This window comes from Chlamydotis macqueenii, chromosome 2, assembly GCF_036417535.1.
Source record: "Chlamydotis macqueenii isolate bChlMac1 chromosome 2, bChlMac1.mat, whole genome shotgun sequence".
Classification (NCBI taxonomy): Eukaryota; Metazoa; Chordata; class Aves; order Otidiformes; family Otididae; genus Chlamydotis; species Chlamydotis macqueenii.
In genome coordinates, this window is record NC_141557.1 from 10,215,717 (window position 1) to 10,231,859 (window position 16,143).

Consider the following 16,143-nt stretch of genomic DNA (forward strand, 5'->3'; position numbering starts at 1 on the left):
GGCTAGACAAAGCTAAAGCTGTCATCATCCAGGGTGGCAACAGTTTCCCTCTGAGAGGAAGACTGGACCAGAGATACTTTCCAACCAGATTTCTGTGTTTCTATGAGAAGGAATGAGAGAATGAAAGACTGATGTGTTACTAACATCACTGACTATGAGCTGCCATCGCTACTCTCAGGATGAACTTGCAGTCCCAGGTGTTTGGTAAGGTATTTCCTATAGAAATAAGAAGTGATTTGGGAAAATGTGGGTTTTCAAGTGGGATGCTTTATACAGCTGTCATAACCTGTGCTCAGGAAACATTAATTTTAACTTTAAAAAGTGTTAAAAGAGCAAGATAGGACTATGAGTCAGCCAAGATTTGAGATATATCTGTCTAGACCTTCTAATACTAAGAAGTGTGTTATAAAATACAAAATATTTTTGGAGGTTTTAAACACAAAGTCAAACTTTAGTAGAAGATAACCTAGATGAATTAACATTTTCAAAAATAAGTAAGATAAATGATCAATAAATCTAATATAGATTGGATTCTGGGGTGGCTGTAGTCTAGACTGCAGGATACATTGCAATGTTGTGATCTTACTCTGAGTGTTGTACAGTTAGAGAGACTCCATCGTGCTGATACTGTGATAGCAGGTAAGAAGAGATCGGAGAGTAAGAATTTTCAGCTCTCAAGAAAAACCACATTGCACAGACTATCTATCTCCTCCAGAATGATTTCACAAGAATAGCCCAGGTGGTCTACAATGGTTTTAGTAAACTTGCACATATTTCTTGAAAAGGAGAAAATTGACAGACAAATGGCTGATTTGACCTCGTTGCCATCTAGAAAAGGAGTAGCTGGTGCTAATGACAGCATGCTTCATCTTAGTACGCTTAGTACACACGCAATCCTGCAACATGTCAATCTAAAACTTTAAAAAATGTCTATTCTTGAAGTTTCTGTGTTCTTTCTTCATTATCAGTGTCAAGCCAGCCTGTCTGCTGGTAAATTTGAGGCTTGTCTCCAGGCATATTTTCACCAAAAGTTCATAAATCCACCCCAAAATCGTACCCTTAATCCTTTTTGAATTAAAACTTCGGCAGGGGAGGAGGCTATTTCAGAGTACAAGAGGTGACTCAAAACAAGGAAAGCTGAATTCATAGCTAAATAGCAGGGCTGGGATTCAGAAGATCTGGACTATGTCCTGGCCTGCCACACGCTTCCTGTATGAACTAAGCATATCTGAAATACTAAGTTTTCATCCTAGGAAAAATGTGATTAGTTCTATCAAGCTAATAAAATGGGAGAATTTATTAGCTGATATTTTTCAAGTGCTTTGACACATTTGTTTGAGACAGTATAGAGCTGCAAAAGATGAATATAAATTATATTTCATCACTATGGATTACAAGGTGTCTACACCTGGAACTTATTCTGTTTCTTGGCAGGAGTATAAATTTTTCATGCACTGCAGCTTTTAAATATGAAATACTGGTATAATCTTATCTTTCACTTGATAAAATTAATTTTCTTTGATTTCTCTCTTCATCATTCCTTCTACAGTCCCTTCTCTTCAAGCTACTAAAATTTCCCTATGTCCATAATTTACCAATTGCTCTGGGTCTAAGAAAACTCAACTTGTAGCTCCTCTGAAGGCCACAGGTAGGATCTTATACTATCCCCACATAAGGGCACAGTGTGATAAGTCTTTCTGGTTTAAGCAGCCTCTGATCCGCTTTTCCCATGCCCATTCCTTTGCCTACACCAACTCTTGGTGTGGCAAATTAACCATTTGCCGGGCAGCAGGGTGAAACAGAGCTGGGAACTGTTCTAAGCTAAAAATAACTGTATTTTGCAGGGTGATTTTCTTTTTGGGATATGCACAGAGACAGAGTCATGCCTTTGCCAAAGTATCAGAGAGAGAAGGCCAGATATTGCTTAGCAGCACAACTCATGTCTGTGCTAAAATCCTGCGATTCCCTTCCCTTGCCTGCTGGACCAGGAACCTGGAGATTGCTCTGCACCAGCTATCGCTGCTGGTTTCCAGGAGAGAGACAGAAACCAACCCCTTAGCTCTCAGCTCCACTCCAGTGAAACTAATCTAACAAATAATGTGAATTGACAGCCCCTGCAGTATCATAAACAAAACACTTTGATTGCTTAATTAACTGCCTGATCACAGTCCCGCGCCTTTCCAACAAAACCAGTCCAATTGTTCTTTCCAGCTCCATACAGAAGTAAAGCTGCACTTACACAAAATCACTCAGAGCTGGCAATACCCGGGGTATGCTGCATTATTTAAATCCTGGATGTCACTCTCAGAAATAAATAATGTGAGCTGAAACCCACAAATACAGCCAATATGCCTATGATTTATTCATAAATGGAATAGGATATGAATGGAATGGGGTCCTACACACTATGTATTAGGGAAAGGGTTATTAGTCAAATTAAGTAGCCTTGTTCCAGTTACACCACCTGTGATATCATTAGAGCTTTGTACAGCCTCACAGGGAGAAAACAGCTTTGAATCCAGAAAAAAAAAAAAAAAAAAGTGCTTTGAAAATTATTCATATGATGATGTAAAAGGTTTTACTAGAGTATTTTCAAAAGGACATGACAGATGAAAGCAGAAATACATGATTAAAAGTATAAAATGGGCAATATTACACAATTTGAAGGAGAAAACTTTCCTTATTGGAAAAAGAGGTATCATAAGGCGTTCCCTTGCAACAGCCAGAAACCAAGAGGTAAAGTTTTATAACAGACAAATAGACAAAACAAGGCTTTCCAGCTCATGTGAGCACATGAAAACTCTCTTTTGGGTCCTGTCCTTAAAGAGGGAGAAAAGCAAGGGAAGGAAGGAAGAAGTTGCTGCTTTGGACAATCTTAAGACATCATCTTAACATTACAGAGTTAATTCCACCTTGGTTGAAATTGAGATGAAAGCAACCAAGGAAGGTTTTTATTATTAAATACAGTTTATTGCTGCTTTGCAATTACATCTGTTCTTGCAAATCTGTAAGGTTTCTGAAGCAATAGAGTCTGAGAACTATAGTGCGTGATGAAGCTTTCCATTCCTCTGGGAGTGGAAATCCTGAGAAAAAGCATTGGTACATGACAGTGTTTTCATCTGCGTAAGCATCCTGGAAATTGCTATCTTAAGAGCTGGGGAAGGAACATCTTCCAGTGATCAGCAACAGCAAGAAAATCTCTTGGTGTGCAGCAAAGCAGCATGGAGCAACGCAGAGCAATGCTTGCACTCAGAAGCTAGAAAGCAATAAGGAAATACAGTGTCTTAGTTTGGAAACTTTGGACAACTAGAAGTATTATATTATATAGCATGGAAACATTGCACTTAGAAAATGCACTGGTCAGCTCAATAACCACAGCTGAAAAGAAAGATACCCTTTAGAAAGAGTGGGGTGGCAGTGGAAAAAAATAGGTCCAGGGGAGTATTGTGGAATAGTTAAAATGCAACACAGGGAGCTGAGTGTTGCATATGTCTGGGAGTAGATCATGAACACTTTGGGTTAGACAGAAGTCAAGCAGAAGTTGTTCAGTAACAAAGTTTAGATATGTTTTTTCCTGACATGTGTGGTATAAGTGACTGTAAGATCATTGACTTGATTTAGTGTGCCACACTGTATTATCTATGATACAGCAATGCATTCAGAAATGTTTGTAAATAGGCAAAGAAACACAAAAACTCTCTTGAAAACTAGCAGACATATACATGATACTCAGTTTATAACAGATATTTGCAGTCTTCATCATTGTTTTATACCAATTATTTCAATTTACAGGGACATCTCATAGAATCCAGTTGAATGATTCGTGGTATAAAATGGTATTTAAAGTAAATTTATGAGAATCTGACATTATACAACCAAACAGAAAGTCAGCCCCCGCTTACAAGTCCACATAGTTGTCTGTTCCTGGAACACTAACTACATCTGTAGGTAAGCGTCTGGTTTTAAATCACTGATATTGCTGTTGACTTGGAAAGAGTCACAAGTTCTAGCTTTCTTACTTTTCCCCATCAAAGACATGACTTTAACAACAGTTATCTCATTTGGATGGTTAAGACTTACTAGAGACCTTCAGATACTTTAAATGCAGTGCCATTCTCAAGTGTAATCATTAATTGCACAGAAACTTCTGCACTGGTTCAGTGTCCTGTGTCAGTGTTTTACATCCAGGTTTTTTTTCAGTGTCCAGCCATCACTTCTAGGGTTTGTTAATTTGGTACTAAAAAAGCATGTAATAAATCACAAACAATATTGCTGTGGGAGGGAGAAAACATGAACAAACCTGTATATGAGAAACAAGGTTGTAGGAAGAAGCAGGAATTATTGCAAATGTCAGTCAGAACTACTCAGCTGTACAAGACTACTATTCTTATTATCTATCCAGAACATATAACCATTTTAAAAATAGGATTGCATTAGAGGTTGGAAGGAAAATCTAGTGGGCTCATCTCTCCACTTAAGTTCAAGTTCCTCTTCTACATTACAATGGCTGGTTTTTGAAAATGGTAAGTGATACTGGGACCTAGGAGGACTTGCTTAAGTGTTTACTTGTTTAATGTCAGTTGAAATTCAGTTAGAAACTAGCTTGAAGTTATTATTCACCAAGAAAAGAAGAAAAAAAAATCTAGTCTAATGGCCCTCTGCATCTTGGCTGGTCATTCTTATGTCTCATGAACAGGAGAGTGTGCCCTGTGTCTTCAAAATCTGAAACTGTTTTTAATTTACCCAAACTCTCTCATTCCACGTAACATAGTTCTAGGCCTGCTAGAATCTACTCCAAGGAGTGCTACATCAAATCTCTCAAATTCTTAGTAATTAACTATGATAAAACCTATCTTGATTTAAGTAACTGCCATGATATTCTCAAACCATACGTCAGATCCATAATTAATAGTCACCTCAGTACTTGAAACACCATGTCAGTAAAACACCATGTTTTAACATCAGTTAAAATAAACATTTGCAAGAATATAACAGAAATAATAAACAGAAATCTTGAGCAATGATAGCGAGACTTTCCGATGTATGAGCCAGAGATCCCGCTGGAACCCACAGCTGCCTTCAAGAGAGCTCCCTTATCACTGGTGCAGCTGATCCAAGCCCTCCCTTTATGCTCGTCTAGTGAGGTGTCAATATGTGTCAACACCAAAATCACTAGGAAAGGGTTTCCGACCTGTGGGAGGCTCTGGTTGTATCTCCTTGGCTCTGCCCATGGCAATACAGGTGCTCAGGGCTCTTTCCTGCAGCATGTTGACATGCTCTGGCCTTCCAGCTCTCTGCCTTGGCACTTGCCCCCCGAGTTTAATGTTCGGGTCTCAGTTTCCTGCCCTGAGGGGTCTCATGACTGTCTTGTCTCAGCTGTAGCTCTGATCTTGTTTTCCTCCTGCCATAACAATTCTGAAAATGTATCCAGAGACAATAATAAGGTGCAGACCAATGTCAGCAAACGAGTAACGTTTATATAAATTAAAGGGAAATACATCATCACAAAGTATTCACAGTATTGTAAAAGAAGAAACTGCACCCCGGGGAAGTGCAAAAGATGAGTTACAAAGAGATGCTACAAGGTGGGTAAGGATTGGTAAGGGATTCTCAAGATCATATATAATTTATATAACTGAAACCATGAAGCATGAGCAGGGGAAGAACAAGCACTGTTGCTCTAAACTGTGTTTATGATCAGCAAAATCCCACAACAGCTCCTTAAGATCTGCTGATGTTTTAGCACTTACAGGTTTAAAGGTCAAAATGTATTCAGCTGGGCATTTGAATGGGCCTGAGAGAATGTTCCTTTGTAGGAGATGCCACATACTCCTAGCTGGTACCATACCGTCACTTGTATGCCCCCAGCAGATACAGTAGAGCAGCAGTTGAAAATTTGACTATTTGAAGCAACAAAACTTTACGGTAAACAGATGCTTTTTGTTGCTTTTGGGTTTTGTTCATTGCAAAAGCTGAACTTAAACCTATTGCAGAAGACTTATTTTAGAGCAGGAGTTATTTTCCTGCAAAGAACTGCTATGATACCAGAACATCCGTGGATCCCACTTGAGGGAGGGCTGTATACAAAGCAAAGGTTCTTCACCAGCCACAGCTGGTGACAAAAATCTTCCCTGATGGGATTTCTGCCTTGGGATGGTTGTTTAATCCCTGCTGCTGAAGGACTTGAAGAACAGATTGAATGAATATGTCAGGAATAGCACAGATGTAGTAGAGGTTGGGATAGACAATAGGTTACCTTGCAGGAATTTGGCTCTGCGTGTCTGAAATTCATGGCTTTACAAAGGCAGATGGCAAACTTTAAGCTGTATTAATAAAGAAACAAAATGTTAACTACTTGCATAGAAAATCAATGAGTCATCAGCAAAAACTGACATTCTGCTTAGCCGGTTTTGAGCTATACTTTGACAGTTAGCAGTCTGCTGGCTACTGGGATTGTACCATTAGTGAATCATTTGCAATTAAACAGGTACAAACTGGACACTAGTGACAGAGTGAAAGACAAAATTACTGTGGTTTTGGTTTGGAAGAATGGAAGAATAAAGCCATGTTGTTTTCAGAAAAAAACCTCTCATACAGTGGAAATACTTCAAACCACATGAAAGTCTAGAGAATTTTGTTTTTCCATTGCTGATTTTGGCTTTGGGAGTCTCTGCAAACATAATCCAACAGCTGACACAGTTAATATCACAGTGTTTAGGTTTGGTAAGGAGACCAAAAATCAAGATTTATATTAAATGCCTCTGCAATGTATTATCTTATTTGCCTCTCGGTGTAAAAATGCTTCCTTGGTCTGGTGGTGTGAAAGGCTTTTGCCTTTTCTGTCTTAGCAGATGAATCAGTGTTTCCCAATTCTATTCTTTACTCAGAAAAGTTTTCATTTTGTTGTATGTAGAGAGACAAATAACAGCCTTCATCTCACCTAAAATATGTAAAATTTCTATTTAGGAGGACAGAAATGTAGACCATCAGTTGATAGGTAGATTATACCTGAATACCTGAAGTTTTCAGCCTGCATAACTTAGCTGCAAACTGGAGCAAAACTTCTCAGTTTTCATATGCAGTGCACATTTAAAAAAAAAAAATAGCTTCTAGTTTAGCTTCTTACATATGCAATGGAAAGTTTTTTTTGGAAGACCACTCACAGTTCCCAATGAAAATGGTTCCCATTTAATTGACTCAAATGGGACCTTCAGCAAAGCCCTTACCTCCCTATCACAACCCTTTTTCCAGCCACCTTGTACTACTTGTGGCCTCCCAAACCAAGCTTCCCTTCATCCTTCCATCTTCCCAGAATATAATCTTATTTCCTCAAAGTGAGACCCTAGCTTTGACCCCATTTTATTCCCCAACTTCACATTGTTTTTCTGTATGTTTTTCTTTTAATTTATCATTTTGAGTTAATCTGAATTTTAAAAATGTACTGAAGCAGTCAACTGCAAGTTACTTGTGAAGACCAGAAGCCATTTTCCACCCTGTGAGCCAACAAAATACTTCAGCATCCAGATTGTCCAAAGAAACCACTATTTTTTAAACCTGATGACACATTTGCATGAGGAAAGATAAAACCACTGACAAACATTGCCAAATGCTGAGATGAATAATTACAACTCAGAGGAAATAAACTATTCAGCCCAGACATTTGGAGAACATATATAGAAGTACAGTTGCACTATTCATGGATCAGTATGTGAATAGGTAATTGGAAGAACTTTTCTAGGCTAGGGATGAATGCAGAGCACAACAGAGGGAGAAGATGAACTTAGTCTAAAAATCTCTTTATAGTACTCACTTTTTCTTCCAAAGTATCTACGTCAACAGCAGTTTCTGTTCATCCAGGCACAATGGAGCCATGTCAGACCAAATCTACAGCTGAAACAAGTGACTGAAATAGCATTAATAGAGTTTTATGATAGCAATTGGCAACAGATCAAAACCTAATTATTTTTGTGATTCATTTATGTGTTTAAACTCTCAGATTTGTAAAAGTTTTTGACTTTTTTCTAACTTTTCCTATTTCTTCCCAAAACTTTGGACATATTAATGCAGTTAAGATCTCACAGTCTTATGGGAGCATAGGAAGTATAAATGCATGGGTCATGAGGTTCAATCCCCTGCTCTTTTAGACTCGTACCGTATTACTTCATCTAAACCCTATAAACAGAATTCTAAAAGTGGAGTTTTCCTTAGATGCCGTGAGGCTTTTTCAAAACCCCACTTCTCTGGTAATCACAAACAACTTTCTAACTTCCAGCCTCAGTTCATGCGATGCCAGTCAATATTTGACCTTTCTATGGAAAATTGCATAGGTAGCAGAATCATAAAAACCTCTTTCTGCTAACGTTTGTACATCCAAGAACAGTTGTTACTCAACACTAATCCTTTTAACTAAAACCCTCCCCCTCGTCATTAGGCTGTTTCAAAACATTGCTATAAATTCAATATTTCACTGCAGTGAAACTAGAGAAGGTTGTAAAGTAAATATCTTCCTACTGAATGTCATGGGAGTGGGACAATAAAACTTGTGATCACCCAGTTTAAATCAAGATTTTGATTTCAGAAGCAGCTGAAAGAATGGGAAAAACTCCACAGATCTATAGCAGAACCCTGTCAGACTGCCAATGAGAGGGAAATGCATGCGTGAGGGGCAGCAGCACTGCGAGGGCTTGTAGAAGCCCCTGTGGGGACATGGGTCACCCCACCAGAGCCCCTTGCAGGCAGCAGGCAGGTCCGTAGCGCAGCCCTCCCTTGGGGCAGGACGTGAGATATCCCAGAGACAGGATCAGTGCTCGGGCTGGATTTCGGCTTTGCGTTCAGCCAAAAAAGGGATTTATAAATAGAACACTTAACTGAGAGGTTTAAAGTTAGATGGAAATGAACAGGGCCCAAATTACAAAAACCCAATATTGCCTGTGTCTTCCAAACTGGAGTTCATATTTGGGGCATCAGGACCCAGGTAACCAGAGCTCTACCCTGAATAAGGTATAGGCTGGGCTTTTAAGAGATTTAAAAAAAAAAAACTTATTACCAATATTAATTCCACATGTTACAAGACAAAATGGTACTTTCAAGTGTCTAAATTGATAAATCATTGTCCTAATCCAAGAAACAGGATGTTATGGTCTTTATAGCCAAAATTAAAATGATTCTTTAAAGATGTTGTGTATTTGAGAGAAACAGTATTTTTCTTCGTGTTTTTATTGTTGAGTAATAAGGTCAAGTTAAATATTTTTTTTAAAACAGGCCATATGGTTTGGTTACTTATCTGAATAACAGAAGCTGGAATCTGCAGGAATGATAAAATTGTCCAATTCATCGCCTGGCTAAGACACAATCATCCTCTACAGCACAATTTTGTGTATTACTCAGATTATATTTTAATTTTCAAATTGCTTCTCATGAATACAGCTCTGTATAACAAAATGTCCCCTAGCAGTCAGGATCCATTATTAATTATATTGTTATAAACCGGCTTACTGCTTCCCTCATTACTTGCAGAGTATTTTTTCATATCCTACAGAGAGAGGCAGCCAAAGCCCAAGGCACTAATTAAGAGCAGGTGAAGAATGCAAGCAGGAAACCAGGGATAAGCAGTGGCTGAGGGCTATTGCTAAATAAAGCCTTTCTGAAGAGAGTATTTCACAGCTTAACAGGATTGTGTTGAGAAGCAGTCTCAATTACAAAGGCACCAGCTCAGAAATACAGAAGGGCTTCAACATAAAGCGCAAGTCTTCATTTTTATTTCTTTTGTCTTCCAAATCCAGCATTCATTTGAATTTGAATATCCCAGAGCACTGACTATATTCTGTAGAATATGGCTACAAAAATATTTGTTTTTCCTATGCGAAAAATCTATCACTAGCTTGATACAACACATACTTACTTAATGGTTTGATACAACACATATTGTTGTGATAGGATAATGGGTAATGGTTTTAAAATAGAAGGAGATAGATTTAGATTGGATATTAGGAAAAAATTTTTTACAATGCGAGTTGTAGAACACTGGAACAGGTTGCCCAGAGAGGTGGTGGAAGCTCCATCCCTGGAAACGTTCAAGGCCAGGCTGGATGAGGCTCTGAGCAACCTGACCTAATTGGGGATGTCCCTGCTCCTTGCAGGGGGGTTGGACTAGATGACCTTTGAAGGTCCCTTCCAACTCTAACCATTCTATGATTCTATGATTCTATGATATACATATTTATACATGAGACTGCGGCTTGCAGTGTAGATTGCTGCTTTCCTGAACACACACACACACACACACACACACACACAGTTTATAATACCTTTTCTTTTGCTGTCTGCTGTAGTTCCTTGGTTCAGCTCTCTTAGGGAGAGGATGGGAGGGGAGCACAGCCAGTCCCTCAACTGTTTCACTGTCCCAGGCACTGATCTCCTTTACATTTTCAAAACTCCCAGTGAGAAGCTCCTTGGTACAAGCAGAGAAGACTGGGAGCTTTGTGCCCTACTCAAGCCTGCCTGTGGGCCAGTGGTTCTGGGAACAGAGCTAAGAAGAGACTCCTGCAGCTGACACTGCTGCATAACCACGTAGAATTTGTAACAGAGGTTTCTGCTTCTTTAAGCTGCAGGCTCCCTTACTTTGTCCCCTCCCCAAGACCCTAACTTTTGCTTTTATTCTGGGAACATCCATTTCTCTAGCCGCAGGAGTCTGCCAGCCTTGATAGTGTTATAATTATCCAGAATTTTTTAATGGGATCCATGTTTTGCATTTGACATGACTCAGACTTGCCATGGAAACCTGCAGGTGCTGTTGCCAGCACTGATGGTGACCAGTCCAGTTGCCAGCCCCCTGCTCACCTGCACCCTGGCTCTCCTACACCTTCAGGCTCATCAACCCTAAAGCAGCTCACTTGCAGACCTCTCGGTGATCTGGCTGTGGAGCCACCCAAATAGCAATGGGGGAGAGAGGACATGCATGTGGGCAAGGACACTGAAGTGTTTTGCAGTCAGGTACTTGAATACAAAGGGTTCAGAGTGACAGGCAGCTCATACAGGCACACATATAAGGTGGGAGAGCATGAGAGCTCAGGTCTCTCTAAGGGTCAGAAGACCCCTCTTGGGGACATGGCTTCTGTGAGAACTGTAGATATACACAGAGGTGGACAGATTCTCTGGTATGTGAGGGACAGCCAAATGGCACTCTCTCCGTTGTCCCTGCTGGGTGTTGCTGCCAGGGGAAGTTCGCTGTCCCATGAGGTGCCACCTTCTCCTCCAAGGGCTTATCTTCCTCACCGGCCCCGTCAGCAGTGCACCACTGCCAGTCTCTTCCCTGTGCCATTCCCATGGCAGGAGCAGTCTCAGCCTTTCGTTTCCCATGCAATACCATTCCAGTTTAATTACATTGCTGAGGAACCCTGAGCAGGAGGGCCATTTTCAAAATGGTTTTGAAAATATGATGAGTGCATCTCATAAATACTTAAGTCACGTAAGTAAAAGAAGTTCTGTGCAAAACCTTAAAAATTTTTATTCTCTTCAGTCCATTATGATGCTGTTAACTACTATTACCTCTGGTAGCATAAAGATGTAAACACTTATTTGTTCACAGCTTTATATATATATAACATATCTCAGAGAAGGCTGTTAGGTACGTGACATTAAAAACTGAAAACAGAACAGAACAAAAGAGCAAAAACAGAAGAAACGTATAGTGATTTACAGTATGAAAATGGAATCTATTTACACACATTAATCTATACAACATCATAGTCTGTACATTTTGTAAAAAATAATCACATTCATTTACATAATCTTTAATTTTTACCATACTTGACATCATTGATAAAGACGACAAAAGAGAATTTCAAAACAATACTCCCACTAATGTGCCAGGAAAAAAAAAAAAAAAGCTGCAGGTTATCACAAACTTACTACAGTGCTTTGGGAAATAAAGGGGGTTGGGACATTTCAGCCACTGGTTTAGTTGACAACAGAAATGTTACTGACTCAGATTTAACTACATACTGTTACCATTGGGCAGAACCAGGTTCAACAGGGAGTGGTTAAACCATATCACAGAATGCTCGTTTTAAATGTTATCCTGATGTACTCTCATAACATAGATGTTAAAACACATTATCATTATTTTAATATTGTTTTTTTAATCAACAGAATAGCACTGCTTACTAACTTCTGCTATTTAGTTACATCAGGGTAGTACTGACAGCCTACAGCTTCTATAGGCACTCATGGTAATGCAAAGATGCTGTTGTTAGTGAAGGTATTCCCCGTGTCCCTGTCCAGACAGTAACTGCTCAGACAATAACCCTTATGTACATAGCAGCTTTCTCTGCAGGTTACTTGCCGGTTCTTCATTTTTATCAGACATATTTAATGCTTGATTTTTCATTAGAGATGTCTGAAAAAATTCTATATAAAGTGATTTTTAACTTTATTCACAATTGCTTTGCTGATATGGACAAATTCAGTCAACAGAAGATATTTTTAAGAACTCACAAAAACAGGAGACATATAATGCAAAAGACTCATCTTAGTCGTTACAACATGAGTGTGAGACTTGAGCACTTGGCAATGCCTTGTGTCATAAAGCCGTCCCAGACAGAGCCTCTGGTTTGCTGATGGTCTGTGCCTGTTGCTTCCCCTCATCATGTTAAAGGCAGAGGGAAGCCTGTCTGGGGTGCATCAGGATGTGAAATAGATGCTACAAGGTGGTGCAGGCTGCCTCCAACTTGACTGCAGAAGGTTTTTTTGTCATGCTTTTTGCCACCAGTTTGTTATTGCCCCTACAGTACAGTTCCAACAGCTGGCTACCTGCAGTATCCATCACCATGCCGTTCAGGCTCAATCTCTTAGGCTCTCGTGCACTCAAGCACGGAGTGCATGGAGTACTTACTTAAATGTAGGTCAAATTCTTCAAATTTCATGAAAGCCAGTGCTGCTTTCAGCGGGTGAGAGGGTACTCTCCATATTCCTAATGTTATTTTGAAAAACACATTAATGCACCTGACCCAGACACCAAGGACAACATATTTTAAGGAGGAACCGGTTTATATGGCAAACCCGTGCCAGCAATAATCTTGTTGCATGTCACTAGCCAGCTCCTGGTCAGTTAAAATGACTATGTGAAGTCAAAGATTTAGAAGGTATGACCAGGGCAGCTGCAAGTGGGAGTGAGAAATGGTCAACGGTGTGTGCTCTCCTGAAGGAGGAGATACTGAAATATTTTTTTTGCTTCTCTTGGGCGAAGCTATTATGAATGGTATCGGGCACAGAAGAGAATCAGGAAGAATATTTGAGAAAATGCCTCGCTGTCTGAATTTGAAATATTAGACATGTTTAGTTTCTCAGAAAGGAAATCAAGACATGATTTCAAGAGTGATTTTCACATAAAGAAAATTTCAAGTAGTCTAAACCACTTTGTCTTAGCATATGACCCCTCTACAAAAGACAAAAAGGCAAACAAGAAACAATTGTTGAAAGCTGAAGCCAGGCAAATCAAAATGGGGCATAAGGCTGTTGGCTTTATCATAGATGGCAGTCAACTACAGGGACATCTCATCAATGAACTGAGGGATCCTCTATTGCCTGAACTTTTGAATCATCCTGCACATGTTTTTTGGACGGTAACTTGGGCCAACCCAAGTTACTTGGCTTAGAACGGAGTATTGGGGTAATATTAACCAGATAACTCAATGGCCTCCTCCGGAGAGATTCACCTTACCTAATTTTAGATGTAGAATGAGAAATCTAAGTACTAGCCAGCTACCCTGGGCTCATTTTGTAGTAAGTAGAGAAAAAGATGATTCACCTTGGATGTCCAGCTGAACATGGGATGAATAATCTTCAACTAGTGCCCGTTTCTCTATGATGGCTGTGGAAGGCACTTAGAAGGAGTCTTTACCTCAGAGACAGACATCCAGCTTTTAGATACTGAAACCAGGGCAGTTTAATTTCACCTGAGTTTATCAAGCACCTAGCTGAAATTGACTCTGCAGAGGAAAATTTAAGTCAACGCTTGCTATATATTTAGCTTTTGATCACGGTTAGCAATTGGAGAATAAACTGTCACTGTGCCCCTCAGGCATCAGCAGCAGGCAATGCTGCTAAAAATCACTCAGAATGAATGTACCACCCTGGCAGCTCCAAGGAAAGTAAAGTACAGCAATTAACCACAGTAGAAGAGTGAATTGCATTACCATTCTTGTTCAGTAACTTTATAAGATGTGCTACTGGCTTTTCAGTGGGGTAAAACCCCAGGTTTCCTGCTCTGAAGACTTCACAACTCAGTTTGGATCCTGACGCAGCCAGAGGGAGAAAGGCAGTAAAGGAATAAAGAAAGGGAGGAGCACTTTACGGCAAGGCTGTGCGCGGAAAGCATATGCTTGTCTTGCTGCCTCTACCTCCTCCCTTGGTGCTGCTAGGACTGAGCAAGAATTAGGTTTAGGGATGACAGAAGGCCAAATTATGGGGGTTTTTTTTGCACTGTCCTTTGACTCTTAGAGTCACCACAGCACAGAGCAGGAGCATTTAACTCCACAGCCCTTTGCAAAACACAATGAAAGACAAAGCCATGAGAAGCCATCTTGTTTGAGTGTCGTAAAGATGCAAAACACTGACCAAGTACTAGATTTTTCAAACTGTTTTACAGCTTTTACATACATTTTAATATGATGTATATCTGTGCATGAAAAGGCAGCTGAAAGTCAAGCAGGTGAGGATGGGGTTGATGCTGCAACTTTGCATAAAATTATTAGGAAATCGAAATTTTCTGGGAGTAAAAACAAGTGAGCACTGTGCCCTCTGTGTCTTTACTGACAGGAAAATTCTTGCACAAAGCATCATAAAGTTAAACTGTATCACAGAAAACATTTTCTGGTTTTAGATTCTGTAATTTTTAACAGAGGGATGAGGTCCTAAAAAGTATTGCAATTTTCACTGGTTTGAAAGAAAAATACATGCAGCACCTCTCCCCCTTGTGTGCCATTCTTCGCATGCTCACATAGTCCCTTACAAACTGAGTGATACCATCTATGTTCTCCCACTGGTGCAACTTCATTGTCTCATACGGCATTACTGCCTATGCAAAAAGTAGAATCAAGTCCAAAGGCATCTGCATGCTGTTAAAGGAAACGATGCTGCTTCATTGCAACTTAGAATGTGTTTTCTTATTTAAGCTTTTCTGTTTTATAATCCAGAAATGCAGATTTTCTCCATGCTCACTTAATTAGAACAAAGATAGTTTTCTCTAGGATAAATGAATTATAAAGATGTATAATTGGTGACGCATCATGCCAAACAGACTGACAGAACTGGTTGCCTGAAATCTCTATTTAAATACCAGCATTCCCATGCGCCAATTCACTCAAAGACCTTCTTCTGAACATAAAGATGCATACACTTGGATGCTTGACAAATGTGCCTTTCTACCCTAGAAATTTGGGGAAAAAAGTACATCCAGTACGTCACATCCCAGGGAGGTGAGCAGTCGCAATGCCACTTCAGACAAAGAAACCTGAAGTGCACAGATGTATTTAACCCAGGTATAGGAGCAGCCTCCAAAGCTCCACTGTGTCTTCATATATTTGCAGTTAAGAGTTTGTTGATAAGGTTGTTCAGAGATCCAGGAAAAATACTAAAATTTAGCAGTGGTTTTTGAGTTTAAAGCCTTTGGGAATATATTTAGTTCAAATACATGTGCAGGGGTGTATCTTTAGACCCCACGGGATTGTCATTCAGCAGTCTACTTAACTCCAGAATCTCATAGTTACTTCACCAAGTGACAGCAGAAAACACTCTGAATGACTGGAGGTGATCAACAGCTTCTTTAAAGTCAAATTTGGCAAAGTAACAATTCATCAAGTGATTATTATTTAACTCAAGTTATACCTACTATGTAAAGTTTAGTGTCATGTATGCACAGAGTCACGTGCTCTGGGGTACTCGTGAACCATGGGGCCTTTTCTGTCTTTGGTCTAACATAACTTTGTATCACTCCAGGGTAATCTCATGAAAATAAATTGTGTTTGACTGATAAATACCGAGACCAAGAGGTGTATGTACACTTTGATGGCTGACAACAATATTCCCAGTACTGGCAATATTTTCAAGAACGTACATGTACGCCTGCCAAGACATGCCCTTGCT